At 38.1% G+C, this 20,919-nt stretch overlaps 1 pseudogene; it reads right to left on the bottom strand.

The window, feature by feature from the left end:
- Positions 1 to 198: 198 nt before the first annotated feature.
- LOC113634231 lies at positions 199 to 19,897 on the bottom strand (annotated as a pseudogene).
- Positions 19,898 to 20,919: the final 1,022 nt, after the last annotated feature.

Consider the following 20,919-nt stretch of genomic DNA (forward strand, 5'->3'; position numbering starts at 1 on the left):
ATATATATATATATAGTGTGTGTAAATAGAACATTTTGTATAATACAGATTGATTTGTTTATATTGGTGGTGTGTCTGTCTGTTTCCTGGTAGAGTACTTGTATTAGGGAGTGGTGCCCCAGTTAATTGTGTACAGTTTAGGTGTAACATACACATGGACAGTTACACTTCAAATAATTCAAACACAACTTTGATGGCTGGCTCTAAAAGAACATTTAATCGTACAGCCAATATCAATAACCATACAAAAAAGAAAAAAGCTACAACAATTTGTGTGTATATATGCTATAAAACAGCTATAGAGTCTGTTGAATTAAAAAAAAAAAAAAAAAGACATGTAAAAATCTTTAACAGAAATGGGGTACAAATGAGTCATAAAACTTTATTGTTGGTTAAACATTGTACCTCAGTGCTTTGAAAACCATGCAGAAAGGTCATCCATTAACACAACTGAGCCACACAAAAAATAGCAATTTATTTAGCAAGGCTGGCCCGTTTCCATTTCAGACAGCACTGTTCCAATATTAATAAGCCAACAAAGAAACTTAAACAGTCCTGTATTTACATCCATCCTTGTGTTTCATGCCTGCCTGACCAGATTTTTCTGAAAGATCTCCTCTCATACACAGTTCTCAGTCCTCTCCTCCTCCATACATGTCAGCTAGTTTCTTGAAGCGCGGTCCCCACTCACCAATACGATCGTAGTCCTGATCTCCTGAGCTGGAGGAGTTCAGGGAGCTGAGGGATCCTGCCTCTGATCCACCACCTTCATAATCAAACACCAGCAGAGAGTCATAGGGGGGAGCTGTGGGGTCGTTATCAGCCGCATTCAGGTTCTACAGCAAATTAAACAGAAACACTGATGTAAATGGCATAACAATTGTACAGACTTCATTGTTCGGATTATGTAAAATGAGAATTCACTCCCAATCCAATGGGTGATATACAGTATACACACAAAGTTTTTGGTGGAAAACATCTGAAAATAAAATGGTGTTTGTATTACTTGTACATTAAGATTTTTGCACAGTTCTTTCCATCCAGACACTGAGTCAAGTACAAAAGTATTGACAGTGAATTTTAATTCAAACAATGCATTATCAGATGGACTTGCATCCTTTCACTAAATTTTAAAACCAATGGACATAAAGCATCTTGAGGGAGGAAATTTAGTTAACAGCCTACTGCTGCAGTTGCCTTCAGAAGCTTAGGAAGCTTTTGGATCCTTTTGCAGTATGTCTCTTTATCCAGCATTAACTTGACTCTCTGTTGTGAAGTTTTAGCAGTTTAGCATGACGGAACCTGAGAAGCAATTCATACTGGTACCTAACATCACATCAATAGACACTTGTAAGCCAGTTCTATAACAGCTCATAGGTGCTCATGCCAGAACACTGCCTCCACCATGTTGGACAGATGTGGTTTATGCTTTGGATCATGAGTCCTTCCCTTCCATCTCTATACTCTTCTCTTCCCATCATTCTTCTACAAGCTCATCTTGGTTTCATCTATTCAAAGCAGCTTGCAACTTGGAATTCTGTTTTAGATGTTTAATAGCAGGGTCTAATCTGGCCTTTCTGTCTGCATGTTACAAGTTAAAAAACACATTTATCATATGCCACTAATTGTTCACTATAGTGATACACCATTTGCTCTAAATTCCAGTTCAATAAAAAGTCATGTCATGTTTACTTGATAACAAAGGCAGATGATCAGCTAAAGGAATGTTAGACTAAAATCCAGACAGTAGAAAGATAGCATTCTGTGGCAGGACGGAACATTTGTGATGTTCAGAGTGAGCAAGTAAGAATTCAGATCCCTCTCTCACACACAAATCTTACATCATCAATGAAGGTGCCGATCTCCTCTGGGTTTGCAGGCCGCGACCGATATTGTGGAGCAGGCATAAAGGTGGGAACCACATCATTGCGGAACACATCAGGGCGGTTGTCAAGGCCTCTGTGCAAAACGCTCAGATCATAATCCTGTTAAAAAGCAATAGTCCAGTGTTGTAAATCTGAGAAACCCCAAAACAGGTTTAACAATTAATATTTAAAAAAAAAAAAAAGGTGAAACAAACCTGATCATCCTCTCCACCACCCTCTTCATCATAATGGTAAACATCGTCACGGATATCATCATCGTTGATAAGGGGCTGCTCTTTCTTAGTGCCTTTCCTTTTAAGGAACAGAAGCAGCAGCAAGAGCAGCACTGCATAGAGAGATCACATCATGTCATTCAACACTTAATTCATATTACTAATATTGGTTGTGAGAGAGTATTAACACTAGAAATTATTCTTCAGGTTTTATTCTATTAGACAAAACTAGAATACGAGAACAACATCTTACACAGCAGAGCCAAAATAGCCCCCAGAATTCCGAGCACCCCAGGAAGGCCAAAGTCTGCTGCACGCAGGTCTTTGCATTTAAAGTCCTCTCCTGTGCAGTCACATACACTGACCAGCACAGTGTTGACTTGCGATTGGTGCTGGTTGTCATACACCCTCATAACAACATTGTAAGTTCCCTGTTGGAGTGGCATCTTAAGTGAAAGTATGATCCCTGTTTCTATAACAGAAGGAAAAAACAAAACAAAAAAACAAGGGGGGGGGTGTTTAAGTATACAAACTATACAGAACTGCATGCAAGCCAAATCAGCCATTATAGCGTTGTTGGAAAGTTTAGGCTGAAATGGTGAGGGTTGAGATAAATCAAGTTAGTAGAAATGTAAGTAACTTGAATGCAGTCACTTTTGACTATATGGTTCTTAAGCTCCTAGCAGTAACCATGTCATTGCAGAGTCCTTAGAACTTTCGTTTTAAAAACTTTGAGAAAAGCAGCAAGCAGGGAATAAAGATTCAGAAACAAAAAATTGAAGCCTACTTGAATCATTCATCCTAGCAGTCCAATTGTTCTTGCCATCTCCTTGCAGCTCTACAGTGAAAGGAGCAGCAAAGCCAGGTCCATCCTGATCAACCACAGTCAGGGTCCTTGGAGCGGAATCCTTATTACACATGTCGATTTCCCGCTCCTCAATTGTTGGAACGTTATCATTCACATCCTCCAGCTCAATAATAAGTGTGCCAGTTCCAGTTGCTGGAAGGGCATCTGCAAACACATGGAGATACTGGTAAGATGATGTAAAAAAATCCAAGACAAACAAGAGAAAAGAAGAAAAGGGAGCTGTTTACCATCATCTATCGCTAGAATTAGGGCTCTGTATTTGCCATCTTTCACAAAAGTTGATTCTCTGTCCATAGGACTCTTGACTTTAATTAGTCCAGTGTCTGGGATAACAGTCAGCCAGCCAGCAGGATCATTGCCTAAACGATACCTGAAACACAGAATAATACAAAGTTACTATAACAGTGCCAGGGGAAAAAACCCCCCAAAACATCCAACACTGAGGCATCCACTTACGTCAATTTCTGGTTCCGGTATGTGTCCGGATCAGTGGCAGTGTACACGGTCAGTTCACTATTAATTGCTAGACCTTCAGGTTTGGAAACAATCATCTCCTTGGGATCGAACACTGGAGCCTCGTTCACATCAAGAACATTTACAATAACAGTAGCAGTGGAGGTAGGCAAAGCTTTAGCAAATGGAACCTCATTTTCCACAACTACCAGCAGTGTGAATTTGTTGTTGTTCTCATAGTCCAACCCCTGTGAAAACAAGTATGTTAAAATGAGAAGTACAATTTCATATCAGGGACATGTAACTGACAACACTTCAACAGGGTTGGTGCTGTACCTTGATCGTGGTAATGATGCCCTCCAGTTTGCTTGGTCCTGTGCTAATGTTGAAAAACCCACTTGGGTCACCACTAACAATCCTAAACTTTGCTGCCCAGGCAGATGATTGTGGTTCATCTTCATCAGTCACTGGCAGTTTTACCACAGTAACTCCCACTTTATCCTCTGGGACAGTAACATTGAACTGGCAGGGGAAATGTTTGCATTAAGAATAGTGAATTTATTTTATTAAAAATTGTAATAGCTTGAAATTTTTTTTTAAAAAGATTGAGCAGACATTCATTTCTAAAGCAAGTGAAAATCCTACAAATATTAAACTAATCTATATTAAATATTGCCTTACCAAGTTCTTGGCAAATTTAGGTGCATTGTCATTGCTGTCTGTGACCGTAATAACAACTGTTCCAGGAACTGCGCGGCCTTCCCCCTTCATATCTGCTGCATTAATTTTCAAGGTATATTCTCTATATTTCTTTAAAAGAAAACACATCATAACTTTAGAACCCCATTCAAGTGCAAGTGTTCATCCAAAATGGAACATTTACAGTTTACACACACCCCAATATTAAACAGTTGACAAGAATGCAATATTTCAAATGAATGCAGTGAGCAACATTAGTTATGAACCCTAAAGTTTTGTGTAAGTGTGAATAAGCCAAAAAGTTAGCAAGATTTATACATTTACATCATATACGTACACACATCAATTTAAACATTACAGCATCAAAACTCATTTTGGCATCTCTTGGTCAGAAATCTCTCAGAACAATACACCCTTCCCTGTGCAGAGATTTTTAATTTAAATAAAAGAAGCCATTGCACACACACTTGTACAGACTAGTGACAAGTAGGCTGGATTCAACTATAGCCAGTAGAAAAAGCTGATTTGTGCACATACCTCTCTGTCTAGTCCATCAACATTCACTCGGATTGCTCCACTCACAGGGTTAATCGCAAACATGTTAGGATGGGGTTCTGGTGGAATCTGCTCAACAATGGAGTACCTAATATCAGCATTGTCAGTGTTTGGATCATCTGCATCAGTGGCACTGACTGTCATGAACTCAAAGCCTTCAAAGAGGGAGGAAGACATGAGCACTGTGTGACTCAGAGAATTGGTAAACATGTTCAAAATTAAGTGTACATCTGCCCATGCCACCCATACAACATGCACTTGCATTCAGAAGTATGGCATTACAATAAATGGACTGATTTTGGATCATAAAGGATTTAACAGATCTACCTATTTTTGAAGCTTCTGGTACACTGCCAATGAATGGATCTTGGGTGAAGATAGGAAGGTTATCATTAGCATCCAGCACTTCAATTATAACCTCCATTTCAGGTTCTACAACAGCATCAGTAAGTGACTCAGCATGGGCTTGCAGCTAGAGTTAACAGAAACAGGTTAAATTACTAAAATGTGCAAATCCTGAAACATGAGCAGAAGTTTTTATTTTTAAAAAAAAAATCAACCAACAATAGATGCTACTGTTTGCCAACAAACTTCAAAGCAGATACCAACAAACTGAAAGGACTCACCACATATTTATCTTGTTCTTCTCGGTCAAGAGGCCTCCCCACAAACATCTGACCGTTGTTTCTGTCTATTGTAAACAGTCCCACTGGAGGCAGGTTTGCACCAACACCAGTGATTCTGTACACCATCTTGGTTTCTTTTTCATGACTGGATTTAATCTGTGCACAAAATGTGAGAACTTGATATAAAAAGATGCACAGGGAAAATATGCCTCAGATTAAGATTAGCGCTACATACCCGCACAAGCTTACTAGGGAAAGGACCTCGGTCATTCTCCAAGATTCTGATCGGTGGAATGACCCACTCTCTTTTTCTCCTCCGCAACCCGTTTGATTTTGGAAACTCCAGAATTGGAATCGAGGGAGATTGAAGCTATAGAAAAGCAATAAACAAAAGAGGTTTAAGCTAATGGTTTTTATTTACCTTTGGTTTATAAAGCACTATTCGGACGGGATTAGTTCTATGTGGGGACATGGGGGTAATGTAATTATTACCAGAGCTTCTCGGGGACTTTAGTCCCGTCCGAATGTGCCATCTCCGTAATGGACAATGTCAGTAAAGATTACGGTGACTTTTACCTTCTGTAAAAAGGTCCAGAAAAATTACCTCAGGTAATACTAATCCCGTCCGAATCGACCCGCTGTAAATATGTACGGTAAAATTCCGTCATTTCGTATTTAAAAGTAGTTTTTGGCGCGTTTAAAGTAGGAGGTTACTGTGGTGCGTAAAGCGAGTTACTGAGATGTCTTGTCCCGTGCAAATTGGCCAATTAATATTACAGACGTCCTGAGGTAAAATTGCATTACTCCGCGTCCCCACGTAGAACTAATCCAGTCTGAATAGTGCTGTGTCACACAAATTGGAGGAATGTTACTCAATAACATGTTTAAGAGCACTGATACTCATCCAGCTGTAATACCAAGATAAAATACTTTATATATTAATGAGAAACTGGCATTCTTGGATAAGATAGAATTAGGAATGGCTAAAGATCCATAAATTACAGGACATAAAATGAATAAAACCCAGATAGATCAGATATTTAACCACCTTTATGAGTTTGAAACAAAAATAATAATAAAAAAAGCCTTTCCAGGACCAAAGTGACAGAAATCCAAGTGAACAAGACATTTTTGACTGGATGTTTGTGTAACTTATATCCTTTTAATTTTACAGATGTTAAAAAATAATTTCTACAGAAGAGTAGAAAAAATTGCAAATTAAAGTCTACCTACTTCTGACTTTTCTTTTTTGGTATAAGTGCTATATTACAAGCAAAGGGTGCTTCAACAAAGCACTAGCTAAGAAGTATTACTACTTTACTGATACTACTTTACCCAGCTGTAACTTCTTTGGGAATAATTTGAAGAAAAACAAATTTTTGGTCATGCTATACATAAAATGGCAATTATTCCATCTCTTAATTTCTTGTTTAGAAACAGATCTGTTGAAACTCACAAATGTACACATATGTGAATTTAAATGTGTGCTTATACAAGGACGTTTAAATACCCGTCATATGAAAGTTTCAAGATTACTTTGAAGTGAATTGGATCCATAATTTTGCTAACAAAACTATTATAAAATATCTTTGATCAATCCGAATTATGCCTGCTATATTGCTCACCCTTCATGGATTACACATTTATAGAGGAAAGAATACTGTGGAAGCACAGAAGACAAATTTCTGTAGTTTGTCCAGCAGGTGTCAGAATAAGACGTGTACCTGCTCAAGCTCAGATGCCTCAACATCTTCCTGCTGCTCCTTATGGCGGTTAGCACTATCCTCATGTTCCACTCTCACCAATGCAGTGTGTTTCTTTCCCTTGGAGTCCCACGCGTGGACAGAGAAGCCCTTATGGCCATTATGGAGAGTGACCTGTCTCTTCAGCTTCACTGTGCCATCTGAATCTACATGAAACCGCTTATCAGCAGTGTCAAAGATGGACTGTGTCCTTCCGCTGCAGTCGTTGAAAACAACTAAAGAATTCATAGAAACAAGTATTAATAATGACTTTGGCACTGAACTTTTTTAAAAACAATGGCTGTACAAATTGCAGTCAATCCAAGAATAGAGTTATAAGCTTATAGTTGAATAGCTAAAATATTCATGCATAAAAACAAATGATATGGACCATCATGTACTTTGTCTATGCCCTACAAAAACAAAACGACAACGTTTTGCATAAAACACCAGGATTTGATGAGGACTGCAAAGTCATAAGCAATGTAAACCACATTAGGTGTCAAGAATATTAGAAATTTCTGTAGTGAGGAACGAGAACTAAATCAATGTGAAATCAAAATGAAATTGCTATCAGTCAGCCAGCACCGGAACGGGTTGAACTGAGGATTTCTACATGGCATTTCATGTAATAATAATGTAGCTAAATCCAGCAGTCACAATCACACACACACAAAAAAGCCACCATAAAATAAAATAAACAAATATATTATATAAATATAATAATGATATTATTAACATGATCTTGTATATTCATTAAAATAACTAATCAGTCTATTTGGCTGGTCAGTTCAATATAGTAATGGCGCAATAATGTGGCCTTGATGGATGATTTTAGTCTGATGCGAGAGAGAGAGAGAGAGAGAGAGAGAGAGGGGGTAGAGAAAACAAAACAAACAAAAAAAACCCCACCACAATCCTCTGTGGAAAGTACCATACATAAATATAACCATAACATATTTGAGATTTGACCAGTCACTATATAAGCTTTGAGGAAGTAAAGTCTTGTTCAAACTTGTATTTCAACACCCACAGAAACTCAAGAGTGAAAGCACAGATATGAGCTCATGTATCTGACCAAGCATACACACATGAACACATGCAATGGCCTAATGACACAGAACACTGCAGTAGCTCTTCAGCCATTCTAATTCAAATCATCTAGCACCTCGAAGGTGATGAACAAAACCCAGCATTTTCAGGTAGTTAAAGGAAAAAGCACCACTTATTCAAGTAAAATACATAGTAATACAAGTAAAATACTTGAATCAGTACTTGATGAGCTGCTGGGTGTTTAAACACAATACGTGAAACCAAAAACAACCCTAATTAAACAAAGCAACTGAAAGTAAATCTCTCTCTCACACACACACACACACACACACACGGTTTTAATCTTCACTAAACTTAAGGACCAATATATACTCTATAATTAAACCTAGTTCACTACAACTAATAGTTTTGAAAAAGCCCTTCATAGGTGTGATATTTGAGATGATAGTGTTACCTGCACCGATCCTTGTGCCCCTCTGCAGGTGAGACCTGTGAACTGTGAGGACAAACACATCTGAAGTAAAGCCTGGGGAACATGGCGTCGCCTCCACACCGCAGAGGACCTGAGGAACGAAGGGAGATCAAAGTGGAAACAGTTCATTAACTTCTTTATATGTTAAAGAGGAGGAAAAACATTTTTGAAATAGTTTGACTCATTTCTAAACTTCTTGGTCAAAGCGACACGTTCAAATTCTAACAAGAACAAACGTGGCATGAAGCCAAGAGGAAAAAACAGGTAAAAATATTCACCTGTAGTAAAACGATCAAAACTCCCAACCCTGTGTCCAATTTAATCTCCATTCGGCGCGGAATGAAAGTCCAAAATATAATCCTTTTAGTTTGAGTGACTAAAGTACGCTGAAACTGCGTAGAGATTTTTAACTTGTCGGTGCGATTTAAGGAAATGAGCTTTAGAAGGTAGTTTCGGTGACCAGGTGACTGCGCCCTTCCGCTTGTGAGCGCACCAAATATGGACACTTATGCCGAGAAGCTCCGCCCACCAGCCAGGTAAACTTTAACTAGATTTGTCGCGACAAACTTTGATGTTGGCTTTGACGAAGCAAGTATTCGCAAAGGCCGGTGCTTTTTGGAGGCGACTGGGCATAAGGGTATGTGTTACTTTTTGAGGCAAGTGGACAGAACGTTAGGGTGCCCAAACATTAGGAGGCAAGTGGAGACCAGCATGTGACGTCACCCGAATACACTTGAGGAAGTTCCCTACATTGGGCTGAGTGTTTTGATATGTCACATGTCTATGTAGTGCTAATTGTTTATTTTCACGTGGCGCCACGTGACCTGATCAGAATACACGCGAGGCAGTTCCCTCATTGGGCTGTTTTGATATATGACACGTCCATACTGTGCTAATTTCTGATTTTGCTTATTTTGGGGGCGAGGCTACACGTGCCGTCACCAGAATACCCGGTGGGGTGCCGATACTTTTGGAGAAAAGTGGCTTCTGAGGGTTTAGACATTTCATGTCAATACTGCAGTCATTATGGGATTCTACTTATATTACATAGAACAGTACATGCAATTCTTAATGTTGAATGAATAGATAGATAGATAGATGTGTGGTAAATGTATTGACTGGGGGGTCAATACTTTTGGAATCATTGGATTGATAGTTTGGAGTTGATAGTTACATGTATTGAGAGTCTCCTTTACATCTACAGTGACTATAGGAGAACAGAAGAGAAGCCGTGCATGAGCTCTGCGCAGAGGAATTTTAATTGCCCATTCAAGACTATGGGAGTTTCTGGAATTTTCAAACTAAAACTCAATTGCACCATCTATTGGGCCTTTTTCACCTTACACTCGAAATGTATTCAGATCATACAACACTTCATTTACATATGAGCCTTGGCTTATAACTCACCTTTCAGAAACCATGTGTTAATTATTTCTTGCAGTTAATGTGCCATAAAGATTAAAATATTTGTATATTCATTTATATAAAATAAAAGACCAAAAACTGACTAGAAAGCTCTTTGTATAGTCTTCTCTAAAACAATGTTTTACAGTAGTAAGAGATTTAAAAAAAAAAAAAAAAAAAAAACTAGACACCTGCAAATACACCATCTACCTGTACTTATAGGCTACATTTTCAAGTTTATTAAGAAACACTATAACCATAGGTAGATCTCCATCCGCTATCAAAACTGCCTCAAAACATATTCCTTTGAAATTCTGATCCATATTGATGAAGTTATGCCCATGTATCACGCATATTCAGTACAGAGTAACACACACAAATATAAATAACCATGTTGTACACCATTTGCAGTATAGTAATACAGAGCAGATCAGTGTTACCATCATGTAGGAATTTTTCGCCAATTCTACTCATGTAGAAAAACGGCTTGGTCCTTAAATAAAAATAAATCAGCTGGATCTTTTATTCTCTGTTTAGTCAAAATACAGGGGACAGCTTGTATTTCACCATCCCGACACACCGTTGTTGTACCACAGTATACTTCTCAAACAAGAACAATTTGTTTGTACATTTAAAGTTGCATAGAAAAAAACCTTTATTCCAAAGGTTAGGTCATTTTATTCATTAAATTGTGCTTAATCTTTCCTGTCATGTTTTAACATTACATTTAGAAGGCATTAGTCAACCTTGGGACAGGAAATCAAATACCTGTCATACATATCAGGTGTAGTTTATTCTTTAAAGAATTCAAACTCAACCTTTTGTTGGCTGCCTCTAAAAGAACATTTAATCGTACAGCCAATATCAGTAACCATACATTCAGGAAATAAAGCTACAACAATTTATATAAATATATATAAAAAGTATAAACAGCTATACAGTCGGTTGAATTAAAAAAAACAAAAAAACAGACAAATGTAAAAATCTTTAACAGAAATGGGGTACAAACGAGTCATAAAACTTTGTGTGTTAAAAATTGTACCTCAGTGCTTTGAAAACCATGCAGAAAGGTCATCCATTAACATAACTGAGCCACACAAAAAATAGCAATTTATTTAGCAAGGCTGGCCCGTTTCCATTTCAGACAGCGCTGTTCCAATAAACAAACTGTCCAGTATTTACATCCATCTTTGTGCTTCATGCCTGACCAGATTTTTCTGAAAGATCTCCTCTTGTACACAGTTCTCAGTCCTCTCCTCCTCCATACATGTCAGCTAGTTTCTTGAAGCGCGGTCCCCACTCACCAATACGATCGTAGTCCTGATCTCCTGAGCTGGAGGAGTTCAGGGAGCTGAGGGATCCTGCCTCTGATCCACCACCTTCATAATCAAACACCAGCAGAGAGTCATAGGGGGGAGCTGTGGGGTCGTTATCAGCCGCATTCAGGTTCTACAGCAAATTAAACAGAAACACTGATGTAAATGGCATAACAATTGTACAGACTTCATTGTTCGGATTATGTAAAATGAGAATTCACTCCCAATCCAATGGGCGATATACAGTATACACACAAATGTTCTGGTGGAAAAGTAACATTTGAAAATAAAATGGTGTTTGTATTACTTGTACATTAAGATTTTTGCACAGTTCTTTCCATCCAGACACTGAGTCAAGTACAAAAGTATTGACAGTGAATTTTAATTCAAACAATGCATTATCAGATGGACTTGCATCCTTTCACTAAATTTTAAAACCAATGGACATAAAGCATCTTGAGGGAGGAAATTTAGTTAAACAGCCTACTGCTGCAGTTGCCTTCAGAAGCTTAGGAAGCTTTTGGATCCTTTTGCAGTATGTCTCTTTATCCAGCATTAACTTGACTCTCTGTTGTGAAGTTCTAGCAGTTTAGCATGACGGAACCTGAGAAGCAATTCATACTGGTACCTAACATCACATCAATAGACACTTGTAAGCCAGTTCTATAACAGCTCATGCCAGAACACTGCCTCCACCATGTTGGACAGATGTGGTTTATGCTTTGGATCATGAGTCCTTCCCTTCCATCTCTATACTCTTCTCTTCCCATCATTCTTCTACAAGCTCATCTTGGTTTCATCTATTCAAAGCAGCTTGCAACTTGGAATTCTGTTTTAGATGTTTAATAGCAGGGTCTAATCTGGCCTTTCTGTCTGCATGTTACAAGTTAAAAAACACATTTATCATATGCCACTAATTGTTCACTATAGTGATACACCATTTGCTCTAAATTCCAGTTCAATAAAAAGTCATGTCATGTTTACTTGATAACAAAGGCAGATGATCAGCTAAAGGAAGGTTAGACTAAAATCCAGACAGTAGAAAGATAGCATTCTGTGGCAGGACGGAACATTTGTGATGTTCAGAGTGAGCAAGTAAGTAGTCAGAACCCTTTAAAAAAAAAAAAAAAAAAAAAAAGCCACATTTCACAGCATACACACATCTTACATCATCAATGAAGGTGCCGATCTCCTCTGGGTTTGCAGGCCGCGACCGATATTGTGGAGCAGGCATAAAGGTGGGAACCACATCATTGCGGAACACATCAGGGCGGTTGTCAAGGCCTCTGTGCAAAACGCTCAGATCATAATCCTGTTAAAAAGCAATAGTCCAGTGTTGTAAATCTGAGAAACCCCAAAACAGGTTTACATACAATTTCTATATATAAAAAAAAGTTTAAGACAAGTGAAACAAACCTGATCATCCTCTCCACCACCCTCTTCATCATAATAGTAAACATTGTCACGGATATCATCATCGTTGATAAGGGGCTGCTCTTTCTTAGTGCCTTTCCTTTTAAGGAACAGAAGCAGTAGCAAGAGCAGCACTGCATAGAGAGATCACATCATGTCATTCAACACTTAATTCATATTACTAATATTGGTTGTGAGAGAGTATTAACACTAGAAATTATTCTTCAGGTTTTATTCTATTAGACAAAACTAGAATACGAGAACAACATCTTACACAGCAGAGCCAAAATAGCCCCCAGAATTCCGAGCACCCCAGGAAGGCCAAAGTCTGCTGCACGCAGGTCTTTGCATTTAAAGTCCTCTCCTGTGCAGTCACATACACTGACCAGCACAGTGTTGACTTGCGATTGGTGCTGGTTGTCATACACCCTCATAACAACATTGTAAGTTCCCTGGTGGAGTGGCATCTTAAGTGAAAGTATGATCCCTGTTTCTATAACAGAAAAAAAACAAAGGGGTGGGGGTGGGGTTTAAAGTATCCAAACTATACAGAACTGCATGCAAGCCAAATCAGCCATTATAGCGTTGTTGGAAAGTTTAGGCTGAAATGGTGAGGGTTGAGATAAATCAAGTTAGTAGAAATGTAAGTAACTTGAATGCAGTCACTTTTGACTATATGGTTCTTAAGCTCCTAGCAGTAACCATGTCATTGCAGAGTCCTTAGAACTTTCGTTTTAAAAACTTTGAGAAAAGCAGCAAGCAGGGAATAAAGATTCAGAAACAAAAAATTGAAGCCTACTTGAATCATTCATCCTAGCAGTCCAATTGTTCTTGCCATCTCCTTGCAGCTCTACAGTGAAAGGAGCAGCAAAGCCAGGTCCATCCTGATCAACCACAGTCAGGGTCCTTGGAGCGGAATCCTTATTACACATGTCGATTTCCCGCTCCTCAATTGTTGGAACGTTATCATTCACATCCTCCAGCTCAATAATAAGTGTGCCAGTTCCAGTTGCTGGAAGGGCATCTGCAAACACATGGAGATACTGGTAAGATGATGTAAAAAAATCCAAGACAAACAAGAGAAAAGAAGAAAAGGGAGCTGTTTACCATCATCTATCGCTAGAATTAGGGCTCTGTATTTGCCATCTTTCACAAAAGTTGATTCTCTGTCCATAGGACTCTTGACTTTAATTAGTCCAGTGTCTGGGATAACAGTCAGCCAGCCAGCAGGATCATTGCCTAAACGATACCTGAAACACAGAATAATACAAAGTTACTATAACAGTGCCAGGGGAAAAAACCCCCAAAACATCCAACACTGAGGCATCCACTTACGTCAATTTCTGGTTCCGGTATGTGTCCGGATCAGTGGCAGTGTACACGGTCAGTTCACTATTAATTGCTAGACCTTCAGGTTTGGAAACAATCATCTCCTTGGGATCGAACACTGGAGCCTCGTTCACATCAAGAACATTTACAATAACAGTAGCAGTGGAGGTAGGCAAAGCTTTAGCAAATGGAACCTCATTTTCCACAACTACCAGCAGTGTGAATTTGTTGTTGTTCTCATAGTCCAACCCCTGTGAAAACAAGTATGTTAAAATGAGAAGTACAATTTCATATCAGGGACATGTAACTGACAACACTTCAACAGGGTTGGTGCTGTACCTTGATCGTGGTAATGATGCCCTCCAGTTTGCTTGGTCCTGTGCTAATGTTGAAAAACCCACTTGGGTCACCACTAACAATCCTAAACTTTGCTGCCCAGGCAGATGATTGTGGTTCATCTTCATCAGTCACTGGCAGTTTTACCACAGTAACTCCCACTTTATCCTCTGGGACAGTAACATTGAACTGGCAGGGGAAATGTTTGCATTAAGAATAGTGAATTTATTTTATTAAAAATTGTAATAGCTTGAAATTTTTTTTTTAAAAAGATTTGGAGCAGACATTCATTTCTAAAGCAAGTGAAAATCCTACAAATATTAAACTAATCTATATTAAATATTGCCTTACCAAGTTCTTGGCAAATTTAGGTGCATTGTCATTGCTGTCTGTGACCGTAATAACAACTGTTCCAGGAACTGCGCGGCCTTCCCCTTTCATATCTGCTGCATCAATTTTCAAGGTATATTCTCTATATTTCTTTAAAAGAAAACACATCATAACTTTAGAACCACATTCAAGTGCAAGTGTTCATCCAAAATGGAACATTTACAGTTTACACACACCCCAATATTAAACAGTTGACAAGAATGCAATATTTCAAATGAATGCAGTGAGCAACATTAGTTATGAACCCTAAAGTTTTGTGTAAGTGTGAATAAGCCAAAAAGTTTGCAAGATTTATACATTTACATCATATACGTACACACATCAATTTAAACATTACAGCATCAAAACTCATTTTGGCATCTCTTGGTCAGAAATCTCTCAGAACAATACACCCTTCCCTGTGCAGAGATTTTTAATTTAAATAAAAGAAGCCATTGCACACACACTTGTACAGACTAGTGACAAGTAGGCTGGATTCAACTATAGCCAGTAGAAAAAGCTGATTTGTGCACTTACCTCTCTGTCTAGTCCATCAACATTCACTCGGATTGCTCCACTCATAGGGTTAATCGCAAACATGTTAGGATGGGGTTCTGGTGGAATCTGCTCAACAATGGAGTACCTAATATCAGCATTGTCAGTGTTTGGATCATCTGCATCAGTGGCACTGACTGTCATGAACTCAAAGCCTTCAAAGAGGGAGGAAGACATGAGCACTGTGTGACTCAGAGAATTGGTAAACATGTTCAAAATTAAGTGTACATCTGCCCATGCCACCCATACAACATGCACTTGCATTCAGAAGTATGGCATTACAATAAATGGACTGATTTTGGATCATAAAGGATTTAACAAAACTACCTGGTTTTGAAGCTTCTGGTACACTGCCAATGAATGGATCTTGGGTGAAGATAGGAAGGTTATCATTAGCATCCAGCACTTCAATTATAACCTCCATTTCAGGTTCTACAACAGCATCAGTAAGTGACTCAGCATGGGCTTGCAGCTAGAGTTAACAGAAACAGGTTAAATTACTAAAATGTGCAAATCCTGAAACATGAGCAGAAGTTTTTATTTTTAAAAAAAATCAACCAACAATAGATGCTACTGTTTGCCAACAAACTTCAAAGCAGATACCAACAAACTGAAAGGACTCACCACATATTTATCTTGTTCTTCTCGGTCAAGAGGCCTCCCCACAAACATCTGACCGTTGTTTCTGTCTATTGTAAACAGTCCCACTGGAGGCAGGTTTGCACCAACACCAGTGATTCTGTACACCATCTTGGTTTCTTTTTCATGACTGGATTTAATCTGTGCACAAAATGTGAGAACTTGATATAAAAAGATGCACAGGGAAAATATGCCTCAGATTAAGATTAGCGCTACATACCCGCACAAGCTTACTAGGGAAAGGACCTCGGTCATTCTCCAAGATTCTGATCGGTGGAATGACCCACTCTCTTTTTCTCCTCCGCAACCCGTTTGATTTTGGAAACTCCAGAATCGGAATCGAGGGAGATTGAAGCTATAGAAAAGCAATAAACAAAAGAGGTTTAAGCTAATGGTTTTTATTTACCTTTGGTTTATAAAGCACTATTCGGACGGGATTAGTTCTATGTGGGGACATGGGGGTAATGTAATTATTACCAGAGCTTCTCTGTGACTTTAGTCCCGTCCGAATGTGCCATCTCCGTAATGGACAACGTCAGTAAAGATTATGGTGACTTTTACCTTCTGTAAAAAGGTCCAGAAAAATTACCTCAGGTAATACTAATCCCGTCCGAATCGACCGCTGTAAATATGTACGGTAAAATTCCGTCATTTCCTATTTAAAAGTAGTTTTTGGCGCGTTTAAAGTAGGAGGTTACTGTGGTGCGTAAAGCGAGTTACCCCTCCCACTTCTGCTAGTTTTACTGAGATGTCTTGTCCCGTGCAAATTGGCCAATTAATATTACAGACGTCCTGAGGTAAAATTGCATTACTCCACGTACCCACGTAGAACTAATCCAGTCTGAATAGTGCTGTGTCACACAAATTGGAGGAATGTTACTCAATAACATGTTTAAGAGCACTGATACTCATCCAGCTGTAATATCAAGATAAAATACTTTATATATTAATGAGAAACTGGCATTCTTGGATAAGATAGAATTAGGAATGGCTAAAGATCCATAAATTACAGGACATAAAATGAATAAAACCCAGATAGATCAGATATTTAACCACCTTTATGAGTTTGAAACAAAAATAATAATAAAAAAAGCCTTTCCAGGACCAAAGTGACAGAAATCCAAGTGAACAAGACATTTTTGACTGGATGTTTGTGTAACTTATATCCTTTTAATTTTACAGATGTTAAAAAATAATTTCTACAGAAGAGTAGAAAAAATTGCAAATTAAAGTCTACCTACTTCTTTTTTTGGTATAAGTGCTATATTACAAGCAAAGGGTGCTTCAACAAAGCACTAGCTAAGAAGTATTACTACTTTACTGATACTACTTTACACAGCTGTAACTTCTTTGGGAATAATTTGAAGAAAAACAAATTTTTGGTCATGCTATACATAAAATGGCAATTATTCCATCTCTTAATTTCTTGTTTAGAAACAGATCTGTTGAAACTCACAAATGTACACATATGTGAATTTAAATGTGTGCTTATACAAGGACGTTTAAATACCCGTCATATGAAAGTTTCAAGTTTACTTTGAAGTGAATTGGATCCATAATTTTGCTAACAAAACTATTATAAAATATCTTTGATCAATCCGAATTATGCCTGCTATATTGCTCACCCTTCATGGATTACACATTTATAGAGGAAAGAATACTGTGGAAGCACAGAAGACAAATTTCTGTAGTTTGTCCAGCAGGTGTCAGAATAAGACGTGTACCTGCTCAAGCTCAGATGCCTCAACATCTTCCTGCTGCTCCTTATGGCGGTTAGCACTATCCTCATGTTCCACTCTCACCAATGCAGTGTGTTTCTTTCCCTTGGAGTCCCACGCGTGGACAGAGAAGCCCTTATGGCCATTATGGAGAGTGACCTGTCTCTTCAGCTTCACTGTGCCATCTGAATCTACATGAAACCGCTTATCAGCAGTGTCAAAGATGGACTGTGTCCTTCCGCTGCAGTCGTTGAAAACAACTAAAGAATTCATAGAAACAAGTATTAATAATGACTTTGGCACTGAACTTTTTTAAAAACAATGGCTGTACAAATTGCAGTCAATCCAAGAATAGAGTTATAAGCTTATAGTTGAATAGCTAAAATATTCATGCATAAAAACAAATGATATGGACCATCATGTACTTTGTCTATGCCCTACAAAAACAAAACGACAACGTTTTGCATAAAACACCAGGATTTGATGAGGACTGCAAAGTCATAAGCAATGTAAACCACATTAGGTGTCAAGAATATTAGAAATTTCTGTAGTGAGGAACGAGAACTAAATCAATGTGAAATCAAAATGAAATTGCTATCAGTCAGCCAGCACCGGAACGGGTTGAACTGAGGATTTCTACATGGCATTTCATGTAATAATAATGTAGCTAAATCCAGCAGTCACAATCACACACACACAAAAAAGCCACCATAAAATAAAATAAACAAATATATTATATAAATATAATAATGATATTATTAACATGATCTTGTATATTCATTAAAATAACTAATCAGTCTATTTGGCTGGTCAGTTCAATATAGTAATGGCGCAATAATGTGGCCTTGATGGATGATTTTAGTCTGATGCGAGAGAGAGAGAGAGAGAGAGAGAGGGTAGAGAAAACAAAACAAACAAAAAAAAACCCCACCACAATCCTCTGTGGAAAGTACCATACATAAATATAACCATAACATATTTGAGATTTGACCAGTCACTATATAAGCTTTGAGGAAGTAAAGTCTTGTTCAAACTTGTATTTCAACACCCACAGAAACTCAAGAGTGAAAGCACAGATATGAGCTCATGTATCTGACCAAGCATACACACATGAACACATGCAATGGCCTAATGACACAGAACACTGCAGTAGCTCTTCAGCCATTCTAATTCAAATCATCTAGCACCTCGAAGGTGATGAACAAAACCCAGCATTTTCAGGTAGTTAAAGGAAAAAGCACCACTTATTCAAGTAAAATACATAGTAATACAAGTAAAATACTTGAATCAGTACTTGATGAGCTGCTGGGTGTTTAAACACAATACGTGAAACCAAAAACAACCCTAATTAAACAAAGCAACTGAAAGTAAATCTCTCTCTCACACACACACACACACACACACACACGGTTTTTAAACTTCACTAAACTTAAGGACCAAGACGTACTCTGTAATTAAACCTGGTTCACTACAACTAATAGTTTTGAAAAAGCCCTTCATAGGTGTGATATTTGAGATGATAGTGTTACCTGCACCGATTCTTGTGCCCCTCTGCAGGTGAGACCTGTGAACTGTGAGGACAAACACATCTGAAGTAAAGCCTGGGGAACATGGCGTCGCCTCCACACCGCAGAGGACCTGAGGAACGAAGGGAGATCAAAGTGGAAATAGTTCATTAACTTCTTTATATGTTAAAGAGGAGGAAAAACATTTTTGAAATAGTTTGACTCATTTCTAAACTTCTTGGTCAAAGCGACACGTTCAAATTCTAACAAGAACAAACGTGGCATGAAGCCAAGAGGAAAAAACAGGTAAAAATATTCACCTGTAGTAAAACGATCAAAACTCCCAACCGTGTGTCCAATTTAATCGCCATTCACCGCGGAATGAAAGTCCAAAATATAATCCTTTTTGAGAGTTTGAGAGACTAAAATGCGCCGAGGCCGACTGGAGATTTTTTAACTTGTCGGTGCGATTTGAGGAAATGAGCTTCAGCAGGTAGTTTCGGCAGTGTAACCGCGCCTTTCCGCTAGTGCGCACACCAAATATGGACACTTCTGCCGAGAGAAGCTCCGCCCACCGGCCAGGTAAACCTTCAAGCACCTCAAAAAAAAAGCAACTGTAATAATTAGTTAAATAAACAAAAGCACTGATAATGATACTAAAATAGAAGCATCGTGACTCGCACGCACGGAATAAATATTCCTGTCTGAAGTTTCCAGATGATCACCCTCCTTACAGACTGTTAGTGCATTTATGCTTCCTAGTGTTACTGCAGTGAAACACACTGCTCACATGTGAAAGAGCTACAGCCTGTAAGGTTCAAGGGGGAGTGGAGATGAAAGAGGCGTATACGCTTAATGAAGCATATATATATATATATATATATATATATATATATATATATATATATATATATATATATATATATATATATATAGATAGATACACACACATCAATGAAATGCAGTTTGGCATCCACCAGAAGTGCAAAAAGTAACAATTGCGCAAATAGACAAGTGCAGATAAATATGTAGCATATGTACAGCATGTAATATAGATATATATGTAAACATATGTACAACAAGTTATATATATATATGTATATTATGTAAACAAGTAAATGGTTCTAATTCTATGGCACTGTGCTGTGCAGACACTGTTGTGAAGGAACAAGAAGTAGAAGGTTATAAGGTTATGGCATTAAAAAAATGTTCAAACTGATGAAATGAAATGCCTTTCTAAATACTTCAGCAAGTCTCTTGGTCTTACTACTCATTTGTTTTAAATGTGTTAAATGTTTTACTGCAATTATTTAAAGAACCTTCATCTGAGCTCTGTAAATACATACATACACACACACACATACATACACACAGATACATACACACATAATATTTGTAAGTTTAAAACGAGTGGGAGATGAGTTCCCAGCAAACGTTATTACAAAATCTTAACAGGCAGCTTACTCATGATTCCTTTCCTACTCATCATCTTCGACTGGTTAGACATGTATTAATAATGCAGTAGAGTTTATGGGCTGCTTTTACCGCTGGCTGGGAAAAATGGATCTAATAGACAGCTTTGTACTTTGGTCATGTTCTACCTATGTACATATTTCGCCAATTTATTTACATTGTAAGATTTATTGCAAATAATGAATTTGTCACTGTGTTTTAATCTTCATTACTAGTAACATTGGCAAGTAAACAAACATTAAATCTTGCAAAAGATCTTTTTAATAGCAATGAAACATACTGCTGTTTTCCTCCAG

Source organism: Tachysurus fulvidraco, chromosome 1 (genome assembly GCF_022655615.1).
Source record: "Tachysurus fulvidraco isolate hzauxx_2018 chromosome 1, HZAU_PFXX_2.0, whole genome shotgun sequence".
In the NCBI taxonomy this organism is placed as follows: domain Eukaryota; kingdom Metazoa; phylum Chordata; class Actinopteri; order Siluriformes; family Bagridae; genus Tachysurus; species Tachysurus fulvidraco.